Source organism: Haemaphysalis longicornis, unplaced genomic scaffold (genome assembly GCF_048455015.1).
Source record: "Haemaphysalis longicornis isolate Haplotype H1 unplaced genomic scaffold, Haemaphysalis longicornis Haplotype H1 scaffold_3, whole genome shotgun sequence".
NCBI lineage: Eukaryota > Metazoa > Arthropoda > Arachnida > Ixodida > Ixodidae > Haemaphysalis > Haemaphysalis longicornis.
Window position 1 is genome coordinate 164361604 of NW_027526335.1, and position 8169 is coordinate 164369772.

General features: G+C 41.7%; 1 long non-coding RNA gene across 1 annotated transcript; it reads left to right on the forward strand.

Moving 5' to 3' along the window:
* Positions 1–614: 614 nt before the first annotated feature.
* On the forward strand, positions 615–7810 carry LOC144173504 (uncharacterized). The gene is made up of 3 exons (XR_013323302.1): positions 615–742; positions 4777–4900; positions 7589–7810. It is a non-coding gene; the product is annotated as an uncharacterized LOC144173504 (long non-coding RNA).
* Positions 7811–8169: the final 359 nt, after the last annotated feature.

Sequence of the window (8169 nt, forward strand, 5' to 3'; positions counted from 1 at the left end):
CAGAACAATTGGAACCTTGAGAAATGGTTTTCCATGTCCACCTAATTTCAATAATTAAAATCAAATTAGATTCTTGAGTGTATAGTTAACTTCACATTCGCAAGGAAAATCTAACTAGGTGCATGAATCACGTACGTCATGGTGGCATAGAAGGAGCCGAAACGTTTATTGAGAAAAAAAAAGAAAACACTTCATATAAATGCCTGTAACATATACAGTAGACTCTCGTTGAGACGAACTTGGTTATGACGAATTTTATGGGTAAAATGTCCACCTCTTTTGCTCTCTTGCCACATGCACAAACTTAGGCAAGCGTCTGCTTAAGACAAATTTTTAATAATATGAACAAATATTCATGGTTCCTTCGAATTCGCCTAAATGAGAGTTTGCTGGATATCGGGGGACCGTCTGAATTGTAATGTAGCATTTGGTGTTCAGATGTATTCTAATAACACTTGTCTGGGGGATGTTTATGGAGACTATCTGAGCGATTTAAACAAAAGAAAAAAGCAGCTGCTTCAAGCACTTTTGTATTATATATTTCCAGCTGTACAATTATGACTTCTTTGTCTTTCTCAGGCCAGACACTCTTTAACTGCAGCTGCCACGTGTTTGTCGACAGGGCACTTGTCGTGGAAAATATAAGCTTCCTGCTTGGGGTGGAGCTTCTTTTGGCTTTGTACTTCTGCCTGAACATCAAGTATCCCAGAGGGGTTGCTTCGACAATGGAGTTCATTCAAAGGTAGGTTGTTTTCTGTTTAGTTTAATACTCTGCTTATTGTTGGTGTAGTAGCTTCTGGTGGATCTGCCTTGCAGATAACAGCTGTATTTTGTTAAACTTGGCATCCTCATAAGCAGTGGTGCTGAGCAACATAGTCGTGATACCACCTACTTATACATCTGATGCGGCCAATCAAGTTAAACTGTGAAGACAAAATGCAACTGTGGGGAATCCAAATTATGTACTGCATTGACCCAATCACTACGAGGCCAATTTTAATGCAAACTTCCAACAACTAAGCTGAATAATAATGGCAAGAGATGTAGTAGTGGTATGTCACCTGCCACTTTCTTGCCGAGTCCATATGACATCTTGTTAGTGCCATAGCGGCTGCAGTCTAAAGCCATTGCCATGAAGCATGACTGTGGGATCGTAGTTGTGCGTCAGTTGTGTTGCAAGACATAATTCGAGTTGTAATGTGCAATTAGCACACCATTACCTCAATTTATAGTATTACTGCTATTACATCACTTCTGTGGTTTGTAACTGGAAATTTTAAGATCTTTCACTATTTTTGTCATTCTTCAGTTTAAAAAAAAAACATCTTTCAAGCATGGAATGTAGTTCAGCGAGCTACCTAAGGCTAGTTCTTTCTGACCCTTTAAGCAGCACTGTAGAGGGGCATGCGGTGTCTGAATGAAATATTTTATGCCACAAAATCAAGGAGAAAGTCAGTTCATTGCAGCAACTTGAAGAGAAGAAATGACAACTGCAGAATAAAAGTGCAGATTCAGCAGGTGTGTCTGTTACCGTATTATGCGGAATAGAGATCGAACTGGAATATAAGTCGACCTCCTGACCTTGTAGCCGAAAAATGCAAAACAAAAGAATTGGTACACGCTATTGGTTTATTGAGGCTACAACCTGTTTCATCTCAGATTACTCTTTGGGGTTGTCATCCATGGTGCAGACCAGGGAATTGCTTATGCAGCACTTTTTAAACACTCACAAGACCGCCTCATCGTGAAGCAAGCGCAAAGCATGGGAAAATCGTGTGCCCACCGTACTGATAGCCAGTCTGTGCAGGTGGCTAGCAAGCATCTCAGGGTATCCATTCATAGAGATGTCACACGGCGCTTGCAGACAAAAGTCGCCACTTTGTACAGAAGCACAAGTGCACATAGCAGCGCTTTTGAAACGAAGTCTTACGAGCATTGCATACAAAGAACTGCCCTTCAGCTAACACCAGTAGCACACTGTAGATGGCCTTCAGCGACACCAAACTGGTGCAAGCCAGACACATCATGAAAAACTTCCAAATTTTCGTTTAAATGCTGCTGTGAAATGGCACCACGTGCTTAAACTTATTTTGAGCGAGAAGGAAATGTATGCACACATTCACTGACAGCGAGAGAAGCAACAAAACAAAGATTGTGGTGCGTCCGAGTTGTTGAAGAAAAGTACTGTAGAAGTGCAACTTGCTGGGCCAGTTGGTGCATATCGAAAGAACGGGAACCAGCGAAAAAGACGCAAAACACGGGGAGGGACGAGACAACACAATGCCGGACTAGCAACTGAAATTTAATGAAGAAACCGACACACTCTCTGAACAACCAAGTCAACGCATGCGCCAACACGTACGTGTGAAACGAATGAAGATGCTGTTGTTACTAACTACCTCTACTTTCGTATCAACACCACTCAAGTTTGAACGAAGCCAATTCCTTTATCGCTGAGGATGATAGACGGTGCGCTAATGCAGTTGCCTTCCTGCTGTTGTCTTATGAAGAACGCCTCCAGTATTTCCCTCTCATTTTTAGTCCTGCCTTTTCCAAGGATCGTTACACTATCAAATAATTGTTCGCACTTGCACTGTCAACAGTGAAAGGCAAGGTGTCCAGCTCCTTGAGAACTAACTAACGCGCAATGCTCCTCCAGCCGCTCATTGACACATCAGCCGGTTTGGCCGATGACCTTCCCACACCTCAGCAGAATTTTATAGATGACACTGTGCTCACACTTAACGAATTTCTTGGCATGGTTTGTCTTACACGCGCATTTCTCTTTTCCCTTATTTCCAAAGCACGCGCACAGTCTGGAGAGTTTACACGGCGCGGAAAAGACCACTTGAACCCCGTGCTGCGAAGCAATTTTCTTTATGTTGTGCAACACTTTATGTATATACGGCATTACTTCAACCTTCCTTTTTTTCCTTCTTTTCATCTGGTCCCTGTGACTAAGAATTAGAGGGAAGTACTGCAGGACTAAGAATTAGAGGGAAGTACTGGCGGCGTTCTTCATAAGACAACAGCAGGAAGGCAACTGCATTAGCGCACCTGCGTTAGCGCACCTGCGTCTATCACCCTCAGCGACAAAGAAATCGGCTTCCTTCAAACTTGAGAGGTGTCGATACGAAAGTGGAGGTAGTTAGTAACAATAGCATTTTCATTCGTTCACGCGTACGTGTTGGCGCATGCGTTGACTTGGCTGTTCACAGAGTGTGTCGGTTTCTTCAATTAAATTTCAGCTGCTAGTCCAGCGTTGTGTTGTCTCGTCTCTCCTCGTGTTTTTCGTCCTTTTTCGCTGGTTTCCGTTCCTTCGTTGAAGAAAACCACCGGTAGTATAAAAAAATTAGAATATACAATTTGTAGGGAAGCATTTCAAAACGCGCCCTAGAAAAAATGTCGACTTGCGTGGAGCAGTTTGTCAGATATATAAAAAAATTTTAGTTTGCATTGTGCTCTTGCCATGCAGTGAAGCCCAACCTAAATTTCAAAATGTGCAATTTCTGGCGGTTCCCTGGAAGAAATCTGGTGGTTTGACATTAGCAGCGGCAGCAATTTGCCCCCACGTAACATAAAAACATCTTGTCAATGACCGACTTAGCATTTTCGGCCAGCAGAGTATTTGGGGCAAGCGCGCAATGCGGAAAAACATGCATGATGTTGAAAACAAAATGAAGTTGATGCTTGTTGACGCTCACCGTCAGTTATGATGTTCTGACTCGCTAATGTAGCCTTGCTTGCAGCAGTGAGGTGCAATGCGCTAGAATCGTGCCCTGCAAACTTTTGCTGTTGTGTGATAAAAAAAAGATCAGCATTACCAGCCTCCTCCATTGCAGTGCCACCTAAACTTTTTGAAAAGAAACAGTACAAAACGTATTGGAGACTGTCCGAATAGAGGGTTCAACTAAGAAACAACACTACACTCTGAAGATAGCCTCGTATGAAAATGAAACTGGCAGGCGGTGTGTAAGGCGGTTTGGAGCACTCTCCTCGTCGAAACTGATATCTGGTGACTGGGTGCTATCGTTTGACTTGCCTGGGAAGTTCTCATCACAGAAATTGGGTTAGGGTGGGTGAAATCAGGAACGGCAGGCTTTTTTCAAGGATTAGTAGCGGATGCTCAAGGCTTGAAGTTGGGTAACTGCGTGGCAGCGCCTATATGAATTTCGCCATGTAGAAATGAAAACGAAACAGTTGTAAACTGTTCGTTAATGGTCCTGTGGTAAGTGAAACTACAACACACCTTAGAACAACGTACACAGAGGGAATAAAACTACCTAAACAGACACTGCTTGACATTTTCCGCCAATTTCTGAGATTATTACTGTCAGAGTGCAAGCCTGACGATGGAAAATCGGCCCCTCATTCACCATTATAAAGAAAAACAAACGCTGATGCAGACTAATTACCAGTGGCACGTATTCTTCTTCAGTAGCGTTGACCACGCCCCTTTTCCACACCCAGGTAATGCAAACGCTTCTCAAAAATCACATTTTCATTGAAAAAATGAAAACGAAATGAATTTTGAAAGGGCATTTTCTGAGCTAACTCCAGATCGTTCCAGAAACGGCTGGAATGCTGTGAAAAGGGGCTCCCAAGGTATCTTTGAAACTGAACGGTTTTGAATAGGTGCGGTAAAGAAAGAATTAAGTCGCTGTGGTTAAGTCACTTAAGAAAGAGGCGTCACTGTGGTAATAAAAGAACAGGCTAAGCCAGCAAGGAATTTAATGTGTTGGCTGGACTGACTGTTATCTGTTTATTTTGTTTTAGGTACCTAGTTGGCATCACACCAAGTGAAGGTACCAAACAGGAGGAAGCGCGGCCCAAAGGAGCGGATTCAAAGGCCATGAAAGCCGCCGCAGAGCTTGAGACATTCAAGAAGAAATGGAGCAATGTGAGTTGCAGGCCTTTATAAGTTGTGTGGTGAACTGTATGTGTCTGTTCTGGAACTTATACCCCCCCCCCCTCCAAAAAAAAAAAAAAAAAGAAAGACTCCACAACCACGAGAACCCCACCCAGGGGGATATACACAGCCTCCCAAGAGGATACACAATATGGGGGGTGGTCGTTCTCCCCAGGAGGACAACGACAACCCCCTCAGGAGGATTTCGACACCCCCTCAAAATCAAAATTCTGGATTAACCCCTGCGTCTGTTCATATGACTGAAAGTACTACACCCAATAAGTATTCTTTTAATCTGGGTATATTTTAAAGGAGCCATGAAGAGAAAACACAACTTTGGTTCATTCAAAAGATTGCCTCGTTAGAATCATACTGACACCACTGCTAACGTAAACTTCGCTCAAATAAGCTATATATTTAGGAAAAAAAGGGAATGGCCATGCGACCCACTAGCTCATTTCCCGCAGCAGAACCTATGACGTCACATGTTACAGTTCTGGGATTTGCGGAGGGCGGCAAAAGCAAACTCAAATTAAGCAGAGCTTACAACCTTGCCGAACGAGCTATTTGTGCTTAAATGTAGGGCAAATTCTTTTCAAAGCCGTAAGAATGGTGGGAAAAACAGTGGAAGTTTCGGAAGCACACGTAAACAGAAGTGCCGATGTGTACTGCTGTTGGTACTGCGCGCGCTATGCTTGGTTTAGCTGCACAGGACTGCAGGGCTTTGGGGTTGTCTCAGACTACACTTGCCGACTGATGCAAGGAACGGTGTTTTACGTGAGCATATTTGTAGAGCGAGCACTATGTTTCACGAAGCAATTATTTTCTTCCTGAAGAAAACCAAGCCAGGTTTAAATACGGTCAAAAACAAACCAAAGGCCACGGAGAAAGAAATTCTTGCTCCGCGCCAAAGGCAGAAAACGGTATGCTACGGTATGGTGGCGCCATCTAGGTTCATTAACGGCAAACAAGGCCTCCCAATTGGCTGCAGAGCTATGGTCCCTAGAAATATCTTTCTAGGGACCATAGAAGAGCGTTCAATTCCTGTGAAGTCATTGCGGACCACGAGAACACTCGATTTAGTGGGAAAATTAAAATTTTAACTTAAATTAATCAATTTCTCAGTGAATAAAACATTCTTTGCATTTGGACAAACGCTGGGGGCACTATAAAACATTAAATCTTTCGAATAACACAAACTTGTATTTTGTCTTCATGGCTCCTTAAAGGGGAGACATGGATGGATCCTAAAACTATTCCTTTTATTTTTAAGTAAACTCTGTTAAACTTGTCACTCTTGCTGCTTCTTTTCCACTGATTTCAAATATTCCGTTATTTTTTTAGTTTGTCAATTAGCTCCTGAGATAATTAGAGGCAATTAACCATTTTTGGAGGAACAAGGGACAAAGCAGTGTTGGTCATAAAACTGTAATCTTTACATTTTCCAACATTATGAACCCTGGTGAGTGCAATAAGAGAATCAGTTTTTTGGTGCATCGCTTGGAACTAATTTTAAAGCCCATTAAACTTCAGTGTTTGAAATGGGCACTCAAAATGGTTCCTTGCCACTGGTGCCACCAAGGTGTAAAGAAATCAGTGGGGGAAAGCAGCAAGTCTTAAAAATTTCACAAAGTTTACTTCAAAATTAAAAAAATTTTTTTAAGAGCAGTGTCCCCCCTTAAAGATATATCCTGTACTGTACTAATCTGACTTGTCATGACTTACTTATCATGACTTTGACTTACCCGTACGTTCTTACAGGTAAATCTGGCATATAATTTGAAATTCCACTTGCTTTTTGCCCCAGTCATTTGGGCATAACTTGCTTTCCCTTGGTTTAGAATTGCTCCTTAGGGTGTTTTACTCCACATAGTAATGAGCAATTCTTGCCATTTTCAGCAAACTGCATACAAATTACAGTATCCCTTTTCACAATGTAACATGTCACAGTGTAACATGGCACACTGATAATGGAAAAGACAAAAGCAGCTGGTACTGTCATTATTTGGATATATTACAAGACACGAATACATTGATAAGAACGGCCATTGAAGAATCTCAAAGGCGAATGTCAAAGGTGATTCTCAAAGGCAAGACAGGCACACTCAAGTTAATCTTTATACCATAATTTCATGGTATAAAGATGCTGCACCCTTACAAGTGAGAATCTTCTTTCCCTGCTTCCTCTGTCACCTCCGCGTGCCGTCATGCCGAGGTTCTCATTCTTATGCACGCGCTATCTCCCGCAGACGGGCGGCAATTTCAATACATTTCGAAAACAGAGCAAAATGTACTCGTACAATTATTAGCCCAAGCCGTTCACGAGGTAGTGTCTACTTTTCTGTGAGAGACTAATCAATCCTTTTTGGTGGTAATGATGGTAAATTACTGGAAGCTATCATTTGTAAGTACGGTGGCCTCTGCACTAAAAAAATGCAGACACATCTGGTAGCTTGTTATAATCAAAGGTATGTTTTAAAGGTATATCAGCTTTTTTTGGCCCTATTTTTTATGTACCATTTCATGGACGTCCTCAAATATACAAAATAGGTCTACGGCATGCATTTTCACCCAGTTTTAATGAAGTATGAAATTAATATTTTATTGGTAATGGCTTTGGTAATTGTCCAGGCTTTGGTAATCTCCCAAATAAAAATACTTCCTTGTTTTTGTTTTCAGCTGCTCTGCTAAACTAGTTTCTGGACCGTCCACTGGACAACTGGACCATCTGATCCAGAAATGTTCGTCATGCAAGCCCGTCAAGTGATACGAGACAAGTTGCAAGTTGCAAGTCCAGAATGATGTATTATACAGTTCTCAATATAGCCTCAAAAGTACCCTTGTTGCTGTCAGTCTTGCCAATCTATGTCGATTTGTGTCATAAACAACACAAATTCTGTACACCAAATATGTTTCATTGCAGCAAAGTGGTGGGTGGAAATTGTTAACAGATTCAGTGCGCATGCTTGAAGTTACATGCTAACTGCAGAATTTCTTCTCTTCTCTATTGTGTTTTAGTAGCGTATTCAAAAATAGTACCACATGTGCCTCTTAAGAGTTAATTGCACTGAGAAAGCTAAATGAATCTGGAACAAAGTCAAACGGGTCAAGAAAATGCAGTATTTATTAAGGGTACCAGTGATTGTGATTAAACTTCAAACCATTAATGAAATACTAAACAGATTAACGATGATAAATGAGCATCTCTTTAAAAGTTTTTTCTGAACTTCTGCACTGCTGTGCTTGTGCTCTTAAGTTTA